This window comes from Gallus gallus, chromosome 1 (assembly GCF_016699485.2).
Source record: "Gallus gallus isolate bGalGal1 chromosome 1, bGalGal1.mat.broiler.GRCg7b, whole genome shotgun sequence".
Taxonomy (NCBI): domain Eukaryota; kingdom Metazoa; phylum Chordata; class Aves; order Galliformes; family Phasianidae; genus Gallus; species Gallus gallus.
Window position 1 is genome coordinate 132,347,160 of NC_052532.1, and position 26,629 is coordinate 132,373,788.

General features: G+C 40.7%; 1 protein-coding gene across 28 annotated transcripts in view; it reads right to left on the minus strand.

Moving 5' to 3' along the window:
• INPP4A (inositol polyphosphate-4-phosphatase type I A) overlaps window positions 1–26,629 on the minus strand; it is a 113,498-nt gene that overhangs the window by 54,555 nt on the left and 32,314 nt on the right. For 19 of the 28 annotated variants that reach the window (XM_040657343.2, XM_040657342.2, XM_040657322.2 and 16 more), the window contains 2 exons: window positions 17,505–17,563; window positions 12,018–12,157 (listed from right to left, as the gene is read on the minus strand). The gene's annotated coding sequence lies outside the window, so the exon portion shown is untranslated. Of the gene's footprint in view, window positions 1–10,398; window positions 10,468–12,017; window positions 12,158–17,504; window positions 17,564–26,629 lie in introns of those variants that run through there. The other 9 variants (XM_040657309.2, XM_015277778.4, XM_015277777.4 and 6 more) reach the window with 3 other exon arrangements.

Consider the following 26,629-nt stretch of genomic DNA (forward strand, 5'->3'; position numbering starts at 1 on the left):
AATTGTCAGCAGTAAGCAGAAGCACTAGAAGTTAGTAAGGTAGGAAAAAAGAAATAGGAAGATGTAAGCAAGGCCCAGTGAAATTGTTCGTAGAAACCAGAAACACATTTAAATTTGCTGACCAACTTATTTGCTTATATATTTTTAATGCAGAAGTAGTTGCATACCAATTTGAAGAGAAGATACGTTCTTCCACATCTGTAAAAATCAAAGTCCGTGTCAAACACGAGCTCAACTGTTGCCACCAGGACCCTAATCACTAAATGGATTCTTAACTTCTAGCAGAGCCACTGAAAAACAACTGTGTGGAAAAGATACATACTGACAGACATAGGCCATTTTTAAAACATGCTGGAAAAATATTTGGAATATGCTGAAACCTGCCATATTTGACTGATGAACTAAAGAGGCCTAAATGAGTAACACAAACTGGACTAAAGCATGTGACCTACAAAAAAGTAGACCGTAAGTGGCTCATGTGTCCTTGAAGCAACCTTACAAAGATCAGACCAAATATTGTTGGAATATTTCTATGGCTTTGATTATAAATAACTTTCCAATGTAAGATCAGCAGCTTTCTACTAGAATACCATACTTCAGCTATTGCCCTCCAGTTGTGAAAATTTCTAGGAGGCTTTCTGGCTTTGAACATCAGCCTTACTGAAATACTGTACTCTCTGTTGAGGTGTGATCATAGAATCACCAAGGTTGGAAAAGACCCACAGATCACCCAGTCCAACCATCCACCCATCACCAATGGTTCTCACTAAACCATGTCCCTCAACACAACGTCCAAACGTTCCTTGAACACCTCCAGGGTCAGTGACTCCACCACCTCCCTGGGCAGCCCATTCCAGTGCCTGACCACTCATTCAGAGAAGTAGTATTTCCTAACATCCAGCCTGAACTTCCCCTGGTGCAGCTTGAAGCCATTCCCTCTAGTTCTATCACTGGTTACACAAGAGAAGAGGCCGACCCCCAGCTCGCTACAACCTCCCTTCAGGTAGTTATAGAGAGCAATAAGGTCTCCCCTGAGCCTCCTCTTATCCAGACTGAACAATCCCAGCTCCTTCAGCTGCTCCTCATAAGGTCTGTGCTCCAGATCCCTCACCAGCTTTGTTGTCCTTCTCTGAACACACTCCAGGGCCTCAGTAGAAAATAAATATCTTGCAGTAGACATTATGATGCTACTTCTAAGAGAGAAAAGACAAAGTTTGAAAAGACTATCACTACTACTCAGATCATTTTAATGTGTAAAATCAACAAACATCTGAAAGCTCATAAACAAATAAAACTAACTTAGAAATAAATTTAATTGCTTAGAAGATGCATATCTTCTCTTTCCAACATAGTACAGACTAAAGCAGTCTGCCCAGCAAGAGAGGATAGCAAATACTTGTGTTGCTGCAGCATGTGCTATGCAACATCTGTTTTGCTCTGTTGTAACAACATTCTTCTCTTTCACTCCCATTCACTGACAGACCAAACACAATAAACATTTCAGACCAACATTTAGAGAGAAAATAGGCCTCCTACACTCTATAGCCATGGATTTCACATTTCTGGGGCCCAGGGTTTTTTAAAACAATTCTCAAATAACTGTAACCTCCATTGATGGGTATGTTTTCAGTAGCTGCTGCTGAACAGTCTTCAGAACTGACGTGATATAGAGGGCAGTAAACAGAAGTTTACATTAAAAAAGAAATAACTGCAGCAGGGACGCTAGCAACAGCCACAAAAAGACACAAATGATATGTGAGGACAAAGGGCAAATATTCTTGCAGCATTCAGTACTTGAAAATAGGAGCTTAAATGTCATCGTTTTGTCAATTCTCCAAGCACTAACACGCCTTACAAAACTGACATGTTACTACAGGCCAAGTTGATCAGAATCTTACTTTTTCTGGGACAAGCTTCTCATAAACGCAGAAAAGCCTGGAAATGAAAAGGATGCATCCCAAATTGTTTACTTCTCTTTAAGTTCATGAATAAGTCACTCTCACGACTTTTTTATGCTGAAGGCTAGCAACATGATGCCAGCATCTCCCGCTCACTCCAGGTGACTCAGGATTACTGCCTTCAGGATTACTGCCTTCCTCTCACCACACCTTCTCAGAATGCATAAGCATGTTGCCAAGCTCAGCAGTCAACTCTCCAAGGCAAGGCAGCAGGGATGACGCTTCTACCCACAGTTCTGTGCCTTGCTCTTCTGGCACAGATGAGCACTGGTATCTGCATTTCAGCTACACTAGTTCACAGTCCTCCATTTAACCAAAACTGCTTTCAGCAACAGGTTATGAGGCTGGAGAGGCAATACCCTCTGGCAAAAGAGCAGGACCAAAGGATGAGTTACAAAGACTAGCTGGGAGCAAAAGTTTAATTAAACCCACAGTCCCCTCTGACAGTAGGCAGTGAAAGACTGAGAAAAACAACATAATGAGCAGGGCTGGGATTTGTGAGGTGCCTCCAGGTTTGTCTTCCCAGACTCAGGAGACAAGCACTGTAGGAGTGCTCTGATCACACTCTGACCTCCACACTTCACAATCGCCAGTAACGTGACAGCTTGTGCATTACCAGAGCTCATCCCTGGCACTTGCAGTGCTGTCATCCTGTAGCCCAGTGACAGTGCACTGCCAGCACTAGCAACTATCCATTAGCTTTGTGAGGGGCTGCAAGGCCCAAGGATGTGGGCTTTTCAGGCTTGCTTTGTCTGAACTGTTCTTGACCTGCTTGCAACTTCGTTTTAAGTTGGTGTAGCTCTCACAACACCTTCTCTAATTGCCCAGATGTCTGAGATTGACTGTTTTTACTTCTGTTTATCTTTGCATGGTACCATCATGATTTTACAGCTCTGAAACTACAATGCTGTAGCAAAATACAGGCCTGGTATGATAACAGATGTCTCGAGAAGCACAGACAGGGTGGGCACTAAAGAAGGAAAAAGAAGTAGGCACAATGTGTGTTCAATCATTTCAACTCTATTAAGCATTTATTTGATCATTATTACTCAATCTGGAAAAATAACAATTCCTGGATTAGACTGCAAAGATTTTGTGTATGTCAACAACAAGAGCTTTTTGGCTTTAGATATAAGTGCACTTAATCTTTGCCCATATAAAGGATTTGAGTATAAAGAGCCAACATGGAACTTAATGCCTTTCTTCACACTTTACCTGCACCAACAGATGCTGTTGACTTCCTGTATTTTTGGGGAGAAATCTTATTTTTGGAGATAAATTTTTGGAGCGTTAATTTTACCAAGTTCCCAGCTTTTTAAGTTATGCAGATCTTATCTCTGCAGCTTCAATTAGAGTCCTTAAGGACTAACAAAAAAAAAAAAAAAGAGAGAGCTAGACATAACACTGTCAGGACAGTTTGTGATCGCTGGGATAACATCTATGCTCCAAGCACAATCCACTTGCTGCCACTGAAAACACAAAATGATTGCCTGCTCGGTGATATCACTATAAATTATAATGCATCACATCATAAAACTACAACTTTTTAATTGTGTTACTGCTTGACTTAAAATAAAAATTGGGAAATGACTGGCTGTTGGAGACAGTCAAAAATTCTCTATCGAAATAAAAGGCTAACTTCCGTGAGAAGTGAAATCAGCTAGTAATATTACAAAATGAAATGGGACATCATTAAATTCTTCTATCAATAGTTCTCAATCCTTTCTGATTTGAAAGCTGCCTGAAAATCATAGAATTTACCAGGTTGGAAAAGACCTTCAAGGTCATCAAGTCCAATAGCAACCTCACCATACTACCCTAACTGTAATAACATACCGCTAAATCATGTCTCTGAGCACCACATCCACATGTTTTTTTTAAACACATTCAGGGATGGTGACTCAACCACCTCCCTGGGGAGCCTCTTCCAGTGCTTAACAACCCTTTCTGTGAAGAAGCATTTCCTGATATCCAACCTAAACTTACCCTGGCGCAACTTGAGGCCATTTCCCCTTGTCCTGTCACCTGTCAGCAGTGAGAAGAGATCAACCCCGCTCTGCTGTAAGTACCTTTCAGATATGGGAAGAGAGCAATAAGGTCTCCCCTCAGCCTCCTCTTCCCCAGACTAAACAGCCCGAGTTCCTTCAGTCACTTCATCTCTCTTTGTGCCAAAGCAGGATTTTGCACATCCACACAGTGAGCAGGAAAGCTGAAAGCTGGCCAGGCCTTTGGGGGGTAGTTTTGGAGCAGATCATTTCTCTCATTTAGTTTATCATTGGATCAACACTGCCTGGGTGACCAATTGTTTGGCAGGAGAGGATTTGAGTGGAAGAGAAGTGGAATGCAGAGGTGAAACAAGAAGACAGACTTCTTAACCCTCCTTTGGATGCTGTACAATAGTTTAACATCTTATATTTTTAACTTAAATACAAATTATAAAACAGCATACAAATGAGGTCATAAAAATTGTTTTAGTAAAGCTTTTAAAAATGAAGTTATTAAAATACTGTTACTAGATATGTGAAAATACAGTAAATGAAGTAACTGTTGGAAGCATAGAAAACATATTAGCATCATCCAATATGGTCACTTTTGTAGATCTGTTGATCATGTGAATAAACAGAAATGGAGGGGAGAAAAAAGTATTCTGATGGTTTTGTTTGGAAAACGCTCCACTCAAACTTCAGTGTCAGCTGAATTAAAGCTACTGACTGCACATTTACTTACCTTAATCACTTTTCATGAACTTATTTGCACAGTTGACAGACAGTGTAAAACCACCACCTTACACGTTACAAGAACAGGATGACTATGATTTCCAAGATTGTAATTGTTTCATTCTACATTGTTTCCATATGCTCAGAACTACACAAATTATTCACTTAACATTCTAAATTTTTCCATGTTTGTCCTTAGTCTAGAAGTAAATTTATATTCGGAAAGTGTGAGCAGAACCTTTGTGGGCATTTTCCAGTTCTGAAAAGGGAAAGTCTAATAATAACAACCTCTTAATTCAATTATGAAGAAAAAAACCTCATCTTTTCAAGCAAAGAAAATACAAAGCACAACCAAAATCCTACATGATAAATAGTTCTTAGTGAGGTATAATAATAATAATAATAATTTACTAACAACAGTGAAAGTGAGTTAAAAAACAAAGCAGAGTCTGGCATCACCTATGAGAAGTGAAGGCAGGCACCTGTGGCTGAAAAACATGGCACTACCACTTTACCTGAGCCCAGCAGGTCTTTTAATACTGAATTGATAACAGAATCAAATTTCTATGGAAATTCAGGCTACTATGGATGATGCAGAAACATCAGTATCAACATGCATTCAACAAACCTGAGCACTCGTTAAGTCCTGCATCCTGAAAAACCCTCAAGATTTTAAGGAGAACTCCACATACAATGAGCTACAGAATCACACTATTGCCTTGTACGTGAAATTACCAGAGTGCTTTATGACCTTCGGTATGCAACCTCTGTTCACAATAACGCCACCAAAATGTTGCTCTCCGTGCTTTTGTTGAACTATAAATTTTGGAATGACCGAAACCCCACCAACTGTGTAGATAATTAAAATGACTGGTACTATGAACTCCAATCTTATAAACGGAGCAGCGCTTTTAAAGACCTAGGAGGGATGAGAAAGTACAGAAGTCTGACTGTACTGTTAAGTTGATCTGAACATTAAGATACCTATTAACATTTCAGTTTTTAAACTAGTACTACCACTACACAAATGGACAGCTTTGCTTGCAGTTAAACAAGTGTAACAGGAAACGTCATGAAACTGCAGCTCCATCTGCCTTTTCTACCTGGGAGTGGGCAATGGTGATGCCAAGATAACGTATGTAAAGCATATTCTATTTTCCTTTGCAGTGACACCCACAAGTCACTCCTGCATAAGCAACATAAGAGTTTGCTCAGCCTTAGCTAAATGGATTTTCCCAATCTAATCTGTCATATTAGAAAAGGATTCTGTATTCGGCCAAGATAACAAATCAGACCACAGGAGTCAATAGTTTACAGTCTACTATGACTTTCTTCCCAGTCCTGTGCAAGATGACTGTGTGCTAAATGTCATGTCTGTTTTTCAGGCACCTTCACAACAACAATCTTTTTGGCTCCCACGCTGAGATTTTCCTTTTTGATCACTAGCATAGAAAACAACCTCAGAAGAGAAGATAGCATGCCTTTTGTGTGAAATGATTTCAGAGCTAAAACATTAAATTACAATATGTTGGTATTGTCTCTACTTACAGATGCAGCTTGGCATAGACTATTCTGTGATGCTTCTATTTGGTAGACTTATTTTGTCTAATCTAATAAAAGATGTCTTGTTATGGATGCCAAGTACTTACTGGTACTTATTGGTGCTTCTGGGGAAGGAGAAAAAACAGTTTTTAAACAAGACCAACTAGGGAAGATGCAAGCTGCTTTAAGATCGTAAGACTTGAAGAAAAGTTATAAGAAATGTTTTATCTGTGCTGCCTCTTCCCTTTACAACAAGACATCCAAGCCTTCAATTGCAGATAATATGGAGTACCACCATGCACATTTCTCCATAAAGCATAAAAAATACCAACAAACTTTCACGGTAAAATACAGCCACGTGAGCCCACTCAATCTTAAGCCCTGGGTGGCAGTTTTGACCATCAGGTTCCATAACCTTGACAGCAGCCCTGCGGAGAAGGACTTGTGGGTCCTGATAGACAAGAAGCTGGACATGAGCCAGCAGTGTGCGCTTGCAGCCTGGAAAGCCAACTGTGTTCTGGGCTGCATTAAAAAAGGGGCGGCCAGCAGGGAGAGGGAGGTGATTGTGCCCCTCTACTCAGCTCTTGTGAGGCCCCATCTGGAGTACTGCGTCCAGGACGTGGAGCTCTTGGAGTGGGTCCAGAGGAGGGCCACTAAGATGATCAAAGGGCTAGAGAAACTCTCCTATGAGGAAAGGTTGAGGGAAACTGTGATTGTTTAGCTTGAAGAAGAGAAGGCTCTGGGGAGACCTCATTGTGGCCTTCCAGTACTTGAAGGGAGTGTATGAACAGGAGGGGGAACAGCTGTTTGTGAGGGTGGACAGTGATAGGACAAGGAGGAATGGTTTTAAACTGAGACAGGGGAGGTTTAGGTTAGATATTAGGAGGAAGTTTTTCACACAGAGGGTGGTGACGCACTGGAACAGGTTGCCCAAGGAGGTTGTGGATGCCCCATCCCCGGAGGCATTCAAGGCCAGGCTGGATGTGGCTCTGGGCAGCCTGGTCTATTGGTTAGTGACCCTGCACATAGCAGAGGGGTTGAAACTAGATGATCACTGTGGTCCTTTTCAACTCAGGCCATTCTATGATTCTATGATAACCACTGCTCCCAATGATGCCTTTTTGAAAAATCAGTCCTCAAGAAGTTTTGCTTTCCACTTCTCCCCCCTTTGACATCAGATACTATCTAAAAGCCTTTCTTCTCCTGTTTTCCTTCCAAAAGAAATAAAAGACAGCATGGCAATGTTATTTGACTTTAGGACACCCTACCAACACAAATGGGTTAACACATATAACCCATTGTTTGTCTTAGGACAAATGCACCAACAGGCACCATGCAAAACAAAGCTTTGTCATACTTCTGAATCCAAAATAGAAAAGGCTTTTCTTCCCATTATAGCATATGGATTTTGAAGTTGATTTGTAGAGAAATACCACAGAAATAAACAAACTCTACAAGATAAAAATTTGCAATTCAGAAATGAAATGCTACCTCTCATGTAAAGATGATATTGCCTTAGAATTTCTCTTTGACAGTCATTTTCAGCTTACTGTTAAAGATTTCACCCTTGAACTAGCAAAGAACTCATTTGTTTAAGAGTGTATCGGCTGATATAGAATACTTTGCATTACTTCCTACCCCTAAGCTCTAATTTCTCTTTTCCTGAGTTCTTATTTCTATAGCCTATAAAATATGAAATGGTAACAAACAAAAGCAGTGGTAACATTTTTTCACTAGCAATGAAAATAACGATATCACTCATATTGCTGACCACCGTAATTCTTTGCCAAGCTTAAACCATCATAGACTGGGGCGTGAAAAGAGTAACATCTGCTAAAATGCTCAAAAAACATCCAAGAAATTACAATCAGATCCAAACTAAACTACTTATACAGATACATTATCAGAAAGTACTCTTCTCCTAGTGGGTAACATTACATAAAAAATTGGCCGTTGTTGCAGAATACAGTACCAGGCCTAACTGAATTAAGTCTGACTGTTTACTATCTTCTCTGTATTCCTATTACAAAGAGATTATGATACCATGGTTATTACCATGGTCTCTTCTCACTGCTGACAGGTGACAGGACAAGGGGAAATGGCCTCAAGTTGCACCAGGGGAAGTTAAGGTTGGATATCAGGAAACACTTCTTTACAGAAAGGGTTGTTAAGCACTGGAAGAGGCTCTCCAGGGAGGTGGTTGAGTCACCATCCCTGAATGTGTTTAAAAAAACATTTGGATGTAGTGCTCAGGGACATGATTTAGCAGTAGGTTATTACAGTTAGGGTAGCATGGTGAGGTTGCTATTGGACTTGATGATCTTGAAGGCCTTTTCCAACCTGAGCAGTTATGTGATACCTGAATCACTAATTTGCCACAGTTTCAACTTTGCTTTTACCATTCCTCTTTTCTTTCCTAAAGATGTTATTTCTGTAAGGAAGGATTTCCACACCTTGAGGTGGAAATCTCTTCAATCCTGGATGAAGCTCCCAAGTGAAGTGGTGGAAACCCCATTGTAAGAGATGTTGACGGGACAGTCTACCAAACCTGTAGGTTTACACAGCTGGACTTTACTCTACACAACTGGCTCTCTCTACATTTCTACTTTGAATGTTTGAAAATATTTAGCAACTACCTGGGATAGCTCCAAAAATCATCTTATCAAAATCACAGCACATCTGACCAAAGGAAAGTCAGCCACCAAAGTGAACACATACCATCACAGCAAAAACGTTTCCTCACAGAAACTTGAGATCAGTCTTCAAATATTCCTCTCAACATAGCTTGTTGGTAACAGCCAAGTAGTGCTTTTTAATTCTTTGTCTTTGTTTGCATGTTAGCATGGGCAAAAAAGTCAACACTGAAGTACAATTTCAGACAATGTAATTCTAAAATTCTTTCAAGGACAACCACACTCTGACAGAGGCCTGAGCCACAATATACCATTCAGACCCCCTCATCTATATGTTCTAAGCATTTCTAGGGTTAAAGTCTAGCAGTAGTTGTCTTCAGAATTTTTTTCATATGGAAATTACAAAACAATCTTGTACATAATTATTCCCAAATTGATATATTTTCATTTCAAAGCAGAATTAGCATAAACACATTTGAATGAACTGGCATTCTCTGCCTGTCACGCTTGCCTTCAGCACAACCCCCCTCCCCCCGCCCCCAAATACTTCAGCACATTTTATTTTTAGTTTTTATAACATATAGTCCATCCAAACAGAAAACATACTATTAAAAATACCATAACAAAGATCCACATAAGTTGGAACAACCTCCTTTTTTGTAGTGCATATAAGTCTAGCAGAGATACAGTTCACAGAGGCTCTGCTTAATTATATGAAAATATGTCAGTTTTTATTCATGCTTAAGGATCTGTGCAAACAGGCCATCTGGACAGTGTTTACTGTGACTAAACACCCCATGAAAAGGTTAAGCAAGGTGTATACTCTGTGGATGGGATACACCTCACTGAACTGTACCAACGTTAAGCAAAACAGACAGCCAGTTAGAACTGTATAGAGGAACATGAACCTTCAAAAGGGACTTCTTTCTGATTTTTAAGTATCATTATAGAGTATGAAATGGGATTAAATAGACCTTCCAACATCTCATGTTTAATAGTATTCCAAACCTGGCAAGACTTCTGTTTTTATCTCTTTGTTACTGTTTATGTCAGCCAACCCCCCCACCCCACGCCAAATAAAAACACACTACTATCACAAACACTAAAACCTACAAACAACCTAATTGTGATGGGAAAGAGAGGTTTACTGCAAATTCCTCTCTCTCATTCTTCAACAGGAATGTGAGAAGCCCTTTTCCTGACACTTAAAAGTGGATCTTTCTCATGATCATATAATGATCATCTGACAATCATGATCATATTTTCCTCCTCCAGAAACGTTCAAGTGATGCTCTTCCCATTTATCTGGAAATCCTACAAGTGACAGCCATGCAAGTCTGAGATGCTCTGAGTGCCAGCACTCAGGGAAAGGCTAAGACAGATCTTTGAATTAGAACTGGAACATTTAATAGCCAGCAAAATGTGTCTCAGAGCTAAATAAAACCCAGAATAGAGAAAAAAGGTCAAACCCAAAGTGGAACATAGAATCTAAATTCAAGGGAGTTGACCTCAACTCTAATAAAACAAGAACTCTGAACAAGCACTCACATTTTCAGGCTTGTCTTCTCAGTCATCTCCCTTTGCTTTCTGCCCTCTTGGATCACCATTCCAAGCTCTGTGTTTCCAGCAGAACACTCCCCTTCCAAACTATTAACAATTCAGTCCACTCTTTACTGTGCAAATTACTGTTCTTTACTGTGGCAATTCTCCAAGTAAGGACTGTGAGATCATCACACAATTGTTTCTTCCACAGAACAATAACTACTCAGTACCAGTATGTAATCATTAATTAGGAAGCAGAAAAAATAAGGGAAGTTGCACTATTCTCTCCTGACATTCTTCTAGGCACTTAAAAGCCTCAAAAACACAAGCTAAGCACTTATTAATAAACAAGTAACTGGAGAACTAAACAGTGTTGCCACAAGTACATCTAAAAGGCTTCTTGCTGTGGCATTTGTCTTCTGCTTTCTTATGGATAATCCTGCTAAAGAATGACTGGATCAATGTCCTAATTGCTGATCAATCCATGCGGAATAGCTCAGTATTTGCAACAGCAGAAAGTACATTACTCACACTTACTCAAATAATTCAGCTCTGTTTTGAACTTGGTGCTGAGACAAACTAGCATCTAAGCAACAATTTTTCACCAGCAGACAGTTGCAAATCCAAGCATTTGTCAGACTAAGGAGGTATCTGGGGCAGTGGCTGTCACTGACTGTAAGTACTGCACCCGTCATTTGTCACTACAGACACATCAGGGATCTTCAATCACAATTTTCACTTCAGAGCAAACTCTTTTTCTACTTGTCATGAGTTGCTACCCAACAATCTGCCTCTAAATGCATCATTACCACAGGCTAAACTTACATACCTTTGTCCAGCCCTACAAATTTTCTTGATGTCCACTTATCACACAGGTTTCCCTGTGAACTACAGGTAAACTGCAGGGCAACACAGAAGGCAGCAAGTCTCACACTGTATACTAATGATCAAAAGCACAAGCTGCTAAACAGCCTAAATCCAAAGAACCGAAGCAATAATTGTCCTTCATAAATCTTCAAGCTCCTCCTTAAATATAAATTGAGAATTCTCCTACTGACTACTGCCTGATATTATGGGGCTATTGACACACATGTCTACACTGGCTAAATATGTTTTCCATATGAAGTTCCTATTTCCTCTAAATCATGTATTCAGACACTTCTGTTTCTACATTACTGCCTTCCTACAACACAATGCTGTTACATAGACTGTCATCAGTCCTCTGGTGAACTACAGACATCCTTGCTTGTTATAACCTACCCGATGTTAGTCACAATCCCAAGCCCCTCATTATTCCAGCTGCACAGCTGGAGCAATTAAAATTCACATTTTCCTATCCTTCCTGACATTTCCAACACAGCTGTTTCAGACTCCTCCTGTAACATCATTCCTTTGAACATCCCTGTAGCCCTCCTCCACATCTGTCACACGATGAGCTCAAGTTTTTGGACCGCAATAAGTGCTGTGCACTTACACCAGATGAGGTCCCAGCCCAGATGCACCCAGCTGAGATGCTCTCCCTCCCTCAACTGCATATACCTCTCCTGACACTTTCCTGGATCCCTTCCATCATTTTCACACGGGTGTCACACTGACAGCCCAGATATAAACCCTAACCCACTTACCCTCACACAGACCTTTCTCCTTCAAAGTCTTCAGCTGCTGAACTTCCTGCTCATAGGAAAATGTCTTGCATTACTTCCTAGGCTGAAGCTGTAGCACCATCCAATTTCAGGCATTCAGCACAAATGCTAGAGTCAGGTGCCTGTTAACAGTCAAGAGAGAAAAGTGGGAGTTCAGTGCCTAATTAAAAATCTGCCTCTTTCCACTGATTATATAAGAGCTTAGACTGCTAATTTCAACACCAAGGTTACACTCGGTAATGTGAATTCCTGCCAGTGTACGGCCTGACACTTTGCTGTGTTGAATTCCATCCCTTTAGTACTTCGAATTGTAAAATTAATTGTTCCTGTACAATCATTTCACCTGAAGTAGTGTACTGGAAATGAATGTCCTCCTCCCACCCCTAAGTTTCAACAGCCTGCTTTCAATATAACATCATAGCAACATCAATTAAAAAAAAAAAAAAAAGTTTTGAGAAAACTAACTCAACTAACTACATTTTAAAACTAACTCATTTTACATATCCACCTCCAGTTGCCTCCCCTTTTCTTTGTGCCACTTCTTTGCGCTTACACTCAACTAATCCCCCTCCATCTTAAACAATCAAAACTGCTCCACCCTAAATGCCTCAGTAGAATCCAGAGAGACCAGATCTAGCATAGGCTTCTTTCTCAAGAAAACCTATCTTCTTACTAAAAAAGATATTAGGTCAGTCTGACATGACCTATCTCAGTAAAATAGATCGTGTTTCATCGTCTTTCTATTCACTTTCCATGTCTTTAATTATTAATTCCTTCAATTCTTCTCTAAGTTTATTAAGGTCAAGCTAAGAACTCTGAAGTTGCCTACATTGCGTTTTCAATTTCCTTACAGCTATGCATTATATTCAATAATATAAAGTTATAAAAGTCCTTTAAAAAAAAAATCTTAGTAGCTGAGCTACATTTTAATTACCCATAAACAGGTACCTTTAAGAAATTCCTGATCACATGGCCACTTTGTAAATCACTGTGACTGCCAGAAAGTTCGAATGCTTTAAAAACAGACAAGATTCAAAAACATCTGCTTCTTCTGAGGTTACAAAGAGTTATGTGAAATTATCAGTGAAATATCCAAGGCTTTCTGAAATCTCCTGAGACCTCAAGTGAGAAGAAGCAAAGCAAAATATAGCTATGGCCCTTGTTTAACTTGCTATGCAAAAACCCAGTGCAAATCTATGCTACACAAGCCTCTATATAGGGTGAAAAGTACCATAAACTCCAGCCATTTAAGACAATTTCTTACATTCACAAACTGTTAAATGCATTCATGTAGACTTCTTGATTCGCTGTGTGTCTCAAGCATCTTAGATCTGGATAAGCTGTTGTGCAGAGGTGTAAATTTCCTGATAAAATGTAAAAGCTTTTCACAAGGATAAATACTTTATAAAATCCATGGAAATTGTTCAATGGAATGCACGAACCACTCTTTTCGATACGGGAGTTCCTTTAGCACTTTTGTATCTCTATCTCTATCAGCTCACAATACACATTGCTGAAATATATATGTGTGTATATATATATACACACACACACACACACACACGTAAAAATATATGTAAATAACTATATAGGTATATATAAAAAGTATGCATGTGTATATATATATTTTTATATATATATGTATATATATATTTATATAAAAATACCTTAAACACACAAAAAATCTTTCACTTAGTCTGCAATTTTAAGTTCTCACTTTGACCCAAATTGGTCAATTTATCTCCTAAGCTGCAAGCAATCATCCTGTTAAAAGTAAGAGCACGTTGCCTCCTTCAGACAACCTGGGCATGAATATTTTACAGATGCCTTGGCTGGTCAGACACCCAGTTATGGATTTGATCTTCAAACAGGAGAACTGAGTCGTACACACTGGGGCTTTAAAATGGGTTTGTAGCTGACGGTACATGCCATAATGTTCAAAACAGCCGGTTAAGATTCCCTCTGAAAAGCACGGCTAAAAACTTCAGCATGGATTCTGTCTCAATGTACACTTACAGAGCACCTCAATAAACTAGTTCAGCATGGTAACTCAACACAAGAGCACACTGTAACTATAAGGTTCAGTCCTACTGGAACCAGTAGGAAAGTTAAGATTTCTCCAGATGCACGTTTTATTATTAACCTGACTTCTTGGAAGCTCCACAACTGAAAGTGGAAATGATCCACTCGCAGTGTTTACAAGAACGAAAGCAGTATGCTGGGCAGTTGATGCTGCAATCAGGGTTAGATGGTTTGGATTAAGTGCTATCCTCTCAGCATGCTTTAGTGAAAGAGTGGGTCCTGAAATGCTCACAATGTTTCTGTGGCCATCTAAGCATTTCCCAAGGATAATGCTATTGTTATTAACAATTAGATACTGGAAATTTTGTAATCTAAACACTGTAATAAGTTTATAATTGAAGTGCAAGCAAAGGGATAGAATGAGTATATTATTGAACTGAATGCAAACTGGGAAAGAATAATGTTTCAAACATTTTTATTGCCTGGATATAACAGTAGCATTTAATTCCAGACAGCCCCTAATTTACTTTGTGCTTGTAGAGAACATGCTGTAGGTTAAATACTTGTAAAAAAACCACAGAAGTTCCCCTAATAAAGAAACAAAGTAATAACCCACAGATTATGGTATTCTTCAGACACTCAAAACACTTGAAATTAAGCTGCTTCTCCCAAAGTCTCTGCCCTCTACAGATGTTCTCATTAGCTATGTATCTTCTCTAACCCTTTTTTTCATCTTGCTCCTTGCATTCAGGCTCTACTCAATCTGATTATGCCTTCATTTAGTACATTATTCAGACCCAGGCCTTTGTCTCTGCCTGCACTGCTAAAGTCACGATTAATTCTTCAGACTAGAATCAACAGTCAGATAGAAAAACACTTAATGTAATGTAGAACATTATTAAAAGGCCAAGTGCCTTGTATTATGTAATTACTGCACACGCCGTTACTGCAATTATACATACCGATCAGTCACCACGTACTCAATTGACTTATCCCTAATAAGAGGATGATGAACATGATGGCCCATGAAACACGATCACTGCGTGTTTAACGCACCCATGTACTCACATAAGGCTGCTGCTCTGCATTTCAATGTACTTTACAAAGCAGCAAGAAGGAAAAAGGAGGGGAATGAACAAACGAATGAATACTTGTTTCTGTTAGAAAAAGAACACACAGCAAAAGCAGAGAGTAAAACTGCAGTAAAAACTAACAACATCATTACTTGCACAGCAAGCTTCTTGACAATTATCTCTCCCTAGTCAGTCACTCATGCAGTTTGCCCATTAGTCACATAGGCCAGTATGTGCATTACCGGGGCACATCTTCAGTAGCTCTCACCCAGACACTGACTGAAGAGAAAGCAAAGACTGCTACTTAACAAGGGTGCCATTGGAAATAATCTCTGTCTCATGCAAGCACATTAAGGAGGCACAACCAAAAGAACTATGTGGAGCATGATATACACAACACTGAGCTTGACTCTTAATGAAGAAGCCACTGAATCCAAATTAATTCAAAGAAAAGACATATCAAACACCAAGCAAGCAGGCAAACAGAGGCAGGTGACATTCCCTTTTCTTTTTTCCATATCTTTTCTTTGGATCTAATCAAACACAAAGCTTCAAATGAGTTGTGGGATCTGCCTACATGGAATTAATTGCACTGTCAGGGCCATTTTTTGAGAAACACTTAATTAGGATGATACGCTGTCCCTGAAGGGGAGCCCTAAATGCTGGTTTTTTCTGCTATTGTCATAGATTTCTTTGAGAGCGTGAAGACAGAACCCACGGGGGACAAGGCATAGTTGTCTTGGGGAAGAATGAAAATGCTGTAAGAAGCAGCAGTGAACAGGATGGAGATGCGGGATTGCCCCAGGCGTATCTTTCCCCATGCAGACAATGACTAATAGAAGAAATAAAGATGGCATGAATGACTGGTATTACTGCAATTCCTTTTAAGTCTCAGTAAAGCTAGCTTCAGGGTCTAGCAATCCTAATTTGCTGCTGGCAGTTTCATCCCTGATGTCTTGGGATCCAATGCATGCCAGACTTCCAAGCCATTCTTAACTGAAGTGTTCAGCATGGTGTAATGAAAAATTAAGTCCCCACATAAACCCCAAAGCATCGTGTTGTGTAGTGCATTCCATTCTGCCCCAGTGAAACAACCCAGGCCAGAGTATCCACAGCTTGCTTCAGTCCCAGATTTAGGTACAATTCTGTTAATAAACCCCTCCAGACTTCTCCGTAACTGATGTCAGACTACATTGAGACATACACCTGATACAAGAAAGGAAACTACTACATGAGATAGTGCATTTACTGGCTCTGCTCAATCTTTCAAATGAGCTTGTTTGCCCTTAGCAGGATTGGGAAAAAAGCCTCTGAGAAGTAACAAGTATTCTCTAAGGCAACACTCACTGTGATCAACTCTAAAATGACCCTTGGGGCACTATATCAGAGGTGAGGAGACTGAGGGTTCCCTCTCAACTTCTGCACATGACTAGCCACAAGACCACAAGTATGACATTTCATCTCACACTGCCTCCTATTCCCACGCCAGAGAAACCTCCAGCTTCTATTTGCCTGGCTGCCTGCTTCGTATCACCTTGCAGTTAAGGCCATGTATTACACATCATCAGCATGTGCCACCACTCCTCTTATTCTCTGAAATCCCAGATATCAGGTGCAGCTGGTCAACATACAGCCCACCAAAAGCTGCTCTGGCCTGCAGGAAGCAAGAGGAGCCCCAGCACTGAACTCTGTTTGAGAGTGAGGGGAAAAGAGCATTGCCTCACAAGAGTCTACTGCCAGCAGAAGCCCCATCAGGACACACACTCACCTCACAGCCTAGTCACGCAGCATTAACCTCTGCATGCTCCCACATCACAGGACCTAAAGCAGCTCTCTCATTGTGAAGAAGGAAACACTTGACAAACTTAGACAAATGTCCCAACCTAAAGGATACTGAACTATGCTACAGCAACAAAAGCAGATGTGCTTTCCTTCCTCTGCACTGACTCAGAGTGTTCAAGGGAGGAAAACTAAAGAACCACCAATTCACTCCTATAGTAGAAGCAGGTTACAAACATTGGCCTTTCAGCATAGGCTGTGTTTTAAATCTCACGAACTTTCAGAAGTGCATCAACTGCTCAAAGATGTGTTCAGTTTACACTGTCACTAGCTAATAGCCTACCTGAACTTCTGTGGGCAACGCACCCAAAGACCGCAGAAAACCTCTGGTGAATGCAGTAAAGTATCCACAGTACCAAAAATAGCACAAGCATACCACTGATAGCAGCTGCAGGACCCTGCCAGCGCTTTCTTGTTTGTAAGCAAGAAGTTACTTTTGCTCTATCACCTTTTACTTTTTTCCTTTTTGAACTTTTGCATTCAGTGTCCATAGATCATCACACATCATAGTATTAATCACTAAAGGCGTTATTACCTTTCTCCGGCTTTCAGAGATGAAATTCAGCCCGGGCATCCAGTTTTTTTAAACGAAGCCTGAAAGACAAAAAAGGACAAAGTGTTTCTGACTGAATGGATCCAAACAAGCAGGCTAGTATTGCAGGGAGAAAAGAAAACACCCTAAAACAACAAATATAGGAGCAAGTGAAAAAAAAAATAATCACTAAATTCATTACGATTGTAGCGTTGGCATTTAATAATGTAGCTCCTCCACCACTGGAAACAGAAGTTGGACTGTGCATCAGTTCTGAGAACAAAGAACCAGGGACTGTTGTTGTACCTTTCTACACTTAATGACAGTGATGCTAATCTCCCTTCAACTATATTAATGAAAGCATGCACTTAACTAAAGCAACTCTTCTATTAAGTTTGTAAAAGACCCAGTGCAGTTACAGTACATGAAGCTTAATAAAGTAGCTACTTCATGTCACAGCAATGATCTTGCTCTCCCAGCACAGCTTCTCAGTTCTTCTAAACTTCTGCCTGCCCCCTTCAGCCGCAGTCAGTGCCAGGCCACCACGAGGCATCACAAAGCCATCCATAAGAGGCTTCTCCAGGCAACAGGAACGCAAACAACCAAACCGAGAACCTACTCTGTTCTGCAGAGGCCCCCAGGCAATTGTCATGCCCTACAGGCCCGGACTGAATTCAGATGGCACTGATGGAGAGGTTCAAAAGTTTCACCTCTTATTTCCAAAACTCGCTGTGACAAAGAACATACTGTCTTTGGCCACATCAAGAACACTTGCCACACCTGAGCAACAGGCATCTTAACATTCTTTTTCCCCTTCAAGAAGCGCAATGAAGACATCTCCCAGCACACAATGTGGAATGGGATAAAATATCCCATAAATCAATCAGTCCAGAATCCTTAGCCAAGTTCATTGTAAAATAGATACATAGCACGCAGTCATCACGCAGCATCTAAAATTTCAGCCCGGTCTCTTCTCAGTTCCTATCAGTCCCTAGCTGCAGCGTTTGATAGTGCAAAACCTATTGGGCTGGAGAATGGAGTAAGATACATAGACAAAACCTGGCTCAGGGCTTCCTTCTATACAGAGAGCAGCCCATTGAGGGAATGATCTGCACCAACTCACTCATTCTAGAAGAAAACTCTGGAATAAAATATACAGAAAAGCAAGGGACCAGCATGAAGGAGCAAGCTGGACATCAAAGCATGGATGAACCGATGGAAAGGAGCTGTGATGCAGGACAGTGCAGGCCAGCAGACAGCTGAGCATTCTGGATCTCCTCAGCCTTGTGAAGGAAACAGCCAGACTTCCTCTAATGCACTCCTACTGAAGTTACTGTCTCTTGCTATAGGCCAGATGTGATCATCTCAGATCTAACCCATCTTTTCCTTGCTTTTCTTTATTCTAATGGCATGAAAAATCTGTGAACTTTACCTTGTCGGGATGAAACAGAGTCTGCATGAACCCACGCCGGGCACAATCACCCCTTTGCAATTTCCCAGCATATTGCAAGTCCGGACATCACAGAAGAAAAGCCCAACCCCAAAATGCAACATCAAAGCACCCAGAATGTTCTGCCCACTTACTTTCCTCTGCTCAACTCTTTCCAAGAGGGAACCCAATCCTCGGCAAGAGGCTCTGACTTCCCACCCAGAAGGCCGCTGGGAGGCTCCTAGGCCGACCTGCTCACAACAGGGCCATCCCTTAGGTCTGAAGTTGCTCAGGGCCTAAAACATCCCTTGGCAAGCTGTTTCACTGTTGGACAACCTGTTATGTATGTCCAGTGCTGCGAGAACCAAGCAGGCAAGGTAACTAATTCCTGTGGGAAGAAGCTACTTCTCAAGTATAATATCCAAGTGGGGCAAATATATAAATATAGGCAGGAGGATTAAGAAAGCTAAAACTTTAGTTTACAGGAAAATATACTGACGAGTCACAAAGAGAACACTCCTTAAAGTGTTAAATTCAAGGGAGATTCATAAATAAAGCAGTGTTCAGACTTGCAACGCAGTTGTTAAGATTATGTCATCAGCATACAGTGGTGCTTGTGAACATTCAAATCAAACTATTAAAGATACCCCAGCACTGAAATAAAAGAAACCAGACAGAGCTAGAAAACACTAAGAGGAAACCACACAGACTAAAAAGAATTTCTGATTTAAATTGGGATTCTAAGGGTTGAGAAAAAATGAAGACGAAAGACCTCAATATCAGACAATACACCCACAATAAAAGTAGATATCCTGTTGGGGTTTAATGCTAATGAGCTGCACAAACAGCAGTAATGAGACCGAGTCAGGAATACTGGCTACTGCAGGCTGAACACTGACTGGTCTGTAACCTGCGTGCAAAAAGGCCTACGAGGGCAACAGAGAGGCAGCCTCACCAGAGCAATCCAAATGACTGCGAAGCTCAGCAACATGGAAGCTGAGATGACCTATACTTTGGTCTCTAGAAATACCACGACAACCACCACAAGGGTGAAAATAGAGTTAACATCACGTTTATCTTATCTCTGTTAACTGGAATAACAGCAACCAAGAAAGCTAATTTAGTCAAGGGAAAATTTGGTATCTATATAGAAGAAATACCATGCCATTGCTTTAACAAGGCACTAGACTCGACAGCAGAGGAAACTCTCCAGTCCCATGCTTCTATGCACCCGTCAGCAAAGCACGTAAGACTTCTTACAAGAGTAAACCTCTTCAAAGAAGTGGCCTATAAGTAGCTCAAGTTTTCTTCTCTTTTCGTGGTCCAAGGTGAAGGTGGAACAAATTTGAGGCTCGTTTCTCATCTGAACTGACAGCCACAGAAGCTACGAAGCATTTTACTTACTCTGGCTGTTGGAGAGTTCCTCAACAAGGACAGAGACATATGATATTATGTAGAGCTTTGTTCAAGGTTAAATGCGATATGCAAGGCAAAGTCATTTACTATTTTTAATCATTGCCATTTGGTAAATTCAGTGCAAGCACACAAAGCTCCTATTTGGTATCTTCTATAACTTATTTTCGACTTATAAATGCATTTATTTAGTATAGTTATTTTTTCTTTTTCCATTCTAAAAGCAGGACACGTACTGTGAAAGCTCCTGGGTGCTGCACAAGCTACTCACAAAGCAAGTCACAGCCAGCCACAGTCACAAGGCTAAGGGCTGACACAACAGACCTACTACTATAGTTATAACCCTGTAATGTGTTCTACCACCACTCACCTTCAGGGCATTTCATATAGATACGTAAACGTGGTAAGTCATTTCATTTAAAATGAAGATATGTAAATGGAATGATAATGAATCTAAAAATCTTATATAAATGCTATGACTTAAAATGACTAGTTCAGTGGCCATAAACAAATCATACTGCATCTCCTGTAGTGCTTGCGAGCCATCCCTACTGATATCCTACCACAGCGTCACCTCTTGCAGGTACCTTCCTCCTCTAGATTGCGTTCTACTGCAGCTCGATTTCACTGAATTGTTAGTCTGCCTATGAGCTCTCAGCTTTGAGGCAATCACTGGTACTTTTTAATTGCACTGCAGATGTGTTTTGGCACCTAATTTAGAACCACTGAGGTGCTTGCTTTCACCGCAACAACTGAACTGAACATCAATGGTACATGCCCAGGTAAAGAGACCAAAGAGGCCACACTCACCTGCTTATGAAAAAAGTCTAACTGGGTGCAGATTCAACTTCTCTGTATGTTTCTTAAATTATGTGGCCCTGCAGTACCATCAAGACCATGGCTGAGTGTAGTAACGCACTACTGCCACATCAGAGCACCAGTTTCTTGGCATGTTCCATCTCTGGTTTTCTGTATTAAGCAATTATGATGATTAGGAAAAGATTCTTCAAAGACTGCAGTGCATTTTTGCTTAATCAAAACTAAACAGAAGTCATTTTGCAACTGATTGACGATGGCAGTTCAAACCCTGGTGCATGCTGCCAGATACTAAAAGCCATTCAAAACCCTCACTGTAAGGACACACTAGGTAACTAGCCTACTCCTGTTCAACTCCTGTTGCTTGTTCTCATTTCTCTTCACCTCCTATGTGTCAGCATAACTGCACATTAGTACCACACAAACATGTTTTTGTTTTTTTTTTTTTTTTTTTTAATCTAAAATACTTTGACAGGAAAAAGCGTTAAAACAAAACAGCTTGTGACAGGAATAATTTAAACCAAGTCCCTTTAACAGAACTAAGCTGGGGAACGACTGTCTTAGCTTTTTCTGCTTTTTAGACAAATTTGAGGAGCAGAAACCTCTGCACAGGACCAGCAACTGCAGATGAACCACATGACAGCAGAGCTGCAGAGAAACGCTCATTCAAAGCAAGTTGTCAGCCTCAACGTAGATCAGAAGACATTTCCTGTAAACATATTTTAAAGGCTCCAGTCTCCAGTAATCAGCCTACAAACCCTGGCAACATATTCTTTTTCGAGGTCAAGACAGTTATGAACCTTGCTACGAACCTCAACTGGACAGAAGGCAGAATACACTATGTGTCTTGCTCTGTTCTGTTTGTGTCTTCTGTCTTGTAGCCAATAAAATACAGGCTTCTTTAAATTCTTTTAGAAACCAAGCATGTATAACTTGAGATGTCTTACCTCATATTCCACATTTCAAAATGCCAGTCTTCAAGATTTTACAGACCAAAAACTCTCTTCATACTGAGAAAATTATCATTGTGATTTTTATGGCAGCTCTTTCTGAAATACTAACTTACACAAAGATGCACTCGCCTTTATATCAAGACATGCCTTATGAAGAGAGTGGAAACTTCCTTGAGCTGACTTTCTCAGAACTATTTCACATCTGCTTACATCATGTACGCAAACTCTTTCACAGCACTGAAGTTTCAGCTATTTCCAGCTCTACTTTGGAAAGAATGAAAACACTCATCTATGACTGTATCTACATTCCCGGTTGCAGAAGTGTATTTCTTTAGTATCCTAGTACCTTGCACTGCTTCTGAATGAGTAGCATCTTCTTGTTGGGCAGAAACACAGTGACCATTTACTTAGTCTGCACCTGACTTTCATGGAAAGAAAATCATAGCACATGCAGATACCTCTCATGTTCAAACAAACGTGGAGACAGAGCCTACAGCATTCCCCAGTACCAGGCCTATTCCTCAAAGTCATCACATAACCATCTCCACAAGTCAGTCTAGCTAATGAGCGCTGCCCTACAAAAACAGGAAGCGAGGAAAACAAGGTTACAAAATACAGCCTCAAGGTCAAGTTGGTTTATGTGAGTGCATCCTGTATTTCACATTCCATTTTAAATCTTATGGAGAAGTCCCGGTTTGCTATTACAAGTATGACCAGCCCAACTGTTTGCTATGTGCTTGTGCAAAGGAGATGAAGTACATGAAGAACACTAAGAACAGCAGTTAATAACTTCAACAGTTTTGTGATATTGTTGACAATAAAAGGCATGGTGTTTGGTACTAAAATTCTCCCTTCTTTCATTGTTTAAATCAGTATCACAATAAGACACTTTTCTTAGCTACTGAATGTCTACACGTCTGTCCTTCTTACCATAGGAAGCTATGCCTTCAGGCTAATTGGTATTCCATGGAAAGCCAACCATTCAAGTAGTAATGGGTAGAAATTATCTTTCAGCAGTGTAACCAAGTTATAATTTTCCAAGGATGTTCAATGCTATGAAAATCCCTAGAAGGATCACATTAAGAGCAGTTTGCTTTCTAGAGTAATCCATCACATTGATCTTATCATACACACAGACATTATGGAGCCCCAAATGCAACCTGAGGGAAGTTTTAGGCTGCATTATTAGTGACATAAAGAGTTACATTTACTGTGAAGGCATCACTTTGTTGTGTCCCAGAAATATGAACCAAAGAGGAACAGGGAGAAAAAAAGTGCATGATGCAGGAAAGTTGGGAAAGTGATAGTATACTTTCAAAAAAATAAATGCTGCAAGATATTACAGTCTCCATCAGCTGCCACAACCCTCCCAAACACCTGTATACCTCCCTTATTTCACTTGGAAGCTTTTTAGAGACCTAGAAATGTTGCTGGTGACAACATATTAGCCATGCACTAGGAAGGAACTACTCTTCTCACTTATCCTGGGTGCTCTGCTTATGACAGAAAGCTGTATCAACTCTTCAGACTAATCGAGAGTCAAGTTACCAACGAGTTCCTGCCTGCTGCTCATCACAAATGCAACATCAGCTAAGCAGATCTTCAAGTGGATAAATGACTGCTCTGCCTTGCACTTCTCTTTTTGCTGAATTCATATGAAATAAGTACTTAGAGGCATCTCCGGTTTTTAAAGAGACTATTGTTACATGTGCCAAACCGTGCCTAGCCCTAAGTAAAATCTTACCAGTGGATCTTTCTGACATTTTTCTATTTTCCACTGAATAAAAGACTGGGAACACATTCTGAAACATAAATCCTACTAACAGGCACAAAAAGAATGTTCGGTTCTTCTTGAGCAATAGGAAATCCTTCCAACCCCCCAAAAAACGTATTTAGAAGGTAGCCAAAATTCAGACAGGCTGATGTCAAAAGCAAGCACCCTTCCTTCATCAGCTCATGCAACCACACATTGGCAATCTCCCAAGGTTTGCAGAAAAGCAGATGCTTCCTTCAAATGCTCCGTGTGCAAACAGAAGTTTGCCCTTCCAGGTGCCCAGGCGGGTCCCTTCCTGTTGACCTCCGCATCCTGAAGGAGCTCGGCCCTTTCCATCACCCCCACGCACCAAAATGACTTGATGTTTTCAAAGGATGCTGTAAGAGGGGGGTGAGGGACTGGTGCTGCTTCAGTTTGACAACACACAAAGTTGCTGCAGGTTCCTCCAGCCTGCAGGCACCGGTGCCCTTCACATAGCAGCAGACCTCATGGGCAGCAAAGCCACCTCAGCCCATCCAGGCCCATGGGAACTCACTGTTGAGAGCCATTTGCAGTTTCAGTGAGCAGGAGCCCCCAGATAACCGACTCAATCTCTCTTAGACTGTATTAGCTGAAAGAATAGTAATACGTGCATTCAGTTGCAAAAGATGATGGTAGAAAGGATGTAGCAATAAAAAACAAATAATCACCATATAGATTTAAATGTGATAATTAAAGGTCATAGCGAGGGAGAGGCTTCTGACTGTATTTCACTCCTATCCTTCCTGGTGTGACTTCATGGAGCTCACAAAAATAAGTCTCCTGAACATCTCCAGCAATGGTGCTGGTGGCTTCACTCCAGAAACCACAGGTCTTCATCACTGGAGCATGGATTAAGTGTTGTCAGATGCAATTCCCTTCAATTCAACATTTCTTACTATAATCAATAGTTATTATCCCCACCCTTATGGCTACCTAACATTCACCTGGTACTCAATGAAAGAGCAACAAATAAACTGACTGTAGAAACCGTTAGTGAATATTCAGTACAGATCACAAAGCCCTCCGGGGTCTCACAGTACCAATAGCTACTGTTAGGAGAAAGCAAATTACAAAACAATGTAAGTTGTTATACTTATAAATACTCTCTCAATTTCCTTTATGAGAGAGGATCACATGCAATTTCTCTGAAATTCAGAAAATTAGGACCAAACTTGTCCCACTGCCCTTCTATTCCCCAGCTGAACTGGAGAGACATCATAGAAGCTCAGCTAAGAACATCAACCTCCTCTAATTTCCTCTCAGAGATAGCCATGAGGCAGTGGCACAGCTGCCCATGGAGGTGGTGCAGTCACCATCCCTGGAGGTATTCAAGAACCGTGTGGATGTGGCACTGAGGGACGTGGTCAGTGGGCATGGTGGGGGTGTGTCGGGCTAGATGATTTTAGTGGTCTTTTCAAAGCTTAATCATTCTCTGATAATCCCCATTTTTCTTCCCACCATCCATTTCTGGTAGATAGTTTCCAAGTCTGCCTCACTGCATATGCTGGCAAAACAGTACTCAGTTTTCCACACAACTTTTCTGTGTAAAGTCACCATCCCGTAGAAGTATTGTTTTTAACATCATGTTCTCACCAAAGACTCTACAAAGGTATGGGACAATTACTAGCAATCTTTCTTATGTGGGCAAAACCAGAAAGGCCACGTTCTTCCTGTTACTCACTACCTCCTGTTTACTGAAATGCCATTGAGAGTCATCCACTTATCTCAGGAAGAGTAAAATTTAATGAACTTTTCCCAGGCACTCGCACTTGAGAGAGAATTTAAATCAGAAAGACCTCACTCCAGCCAGCTCGACTGCATGCATGTTTACATCACAATATTCATAGCCACAGTACTAATATTTACCAATAGCAGCATTCAGGATGTGATTCTTTTTATGTAAACCCTCTACAGTATTGCACAGAGCTCAAAAGTGCTCTTCTTGCAAACTTTCCTGAAAAAAAGAGGAAACTGTTTCCATAGTAGGATTATCTCATGACCTTCTGCATGCACTGAAAGAATCAACATTTTACTGTGTCAGTCCATATACCCTCAGAAGAAGCCCACTCTGCTCCCCAAGGGAAATCATGCTAAGGCCAGGGGAAATGCATCTTTGCTTTAAAGTCACACCGCTAGTGGCTCTTTCAGAAACAAGACAGAGGAAATCTTCTAAGGCAGCTTGTATTTCACAGATCCAGGGCTTAAAATCTTACCTACAAAGCACAGGACACTTACTGAAATGTGTGGCTTATTAGTGCAATAGAATACTGCAGCCTCTTTCTGTTTCGTATTGCATTTTCAAAATCTGATTTACTGCCCAAACAGCCTGCAGTAAAGGACATACTTCATCATTCACCTCTGTCTGTAGTAGCTCTGCCATCTGGCAATGCTTAGCATTTTGCTAAAAAATTAATCTGAATTACGGATCATGAACCCATTTCTTTTTACTTGTGCTTTACCTAGACACAGGAGGTCACTTCACAGTGATGCAAGGCACCCTATCTACCAATTCACTGTTGTTTATTCAAGCTGCGGAAGCACTTTGCTGCTTTAAAAGTTGCAGCACAAACCAAAAGCTGAACTAATCCCAGATTTCTGCATCTCTATAAAATACAAGGAGAATTCAGTACAGAAATAACACACCACCGTAATCCAGGCCATAATCTTATTTACCCAGAGTGAAATGAACTATACTTATCCCCATGCTGGCTCTGGTTCCAGA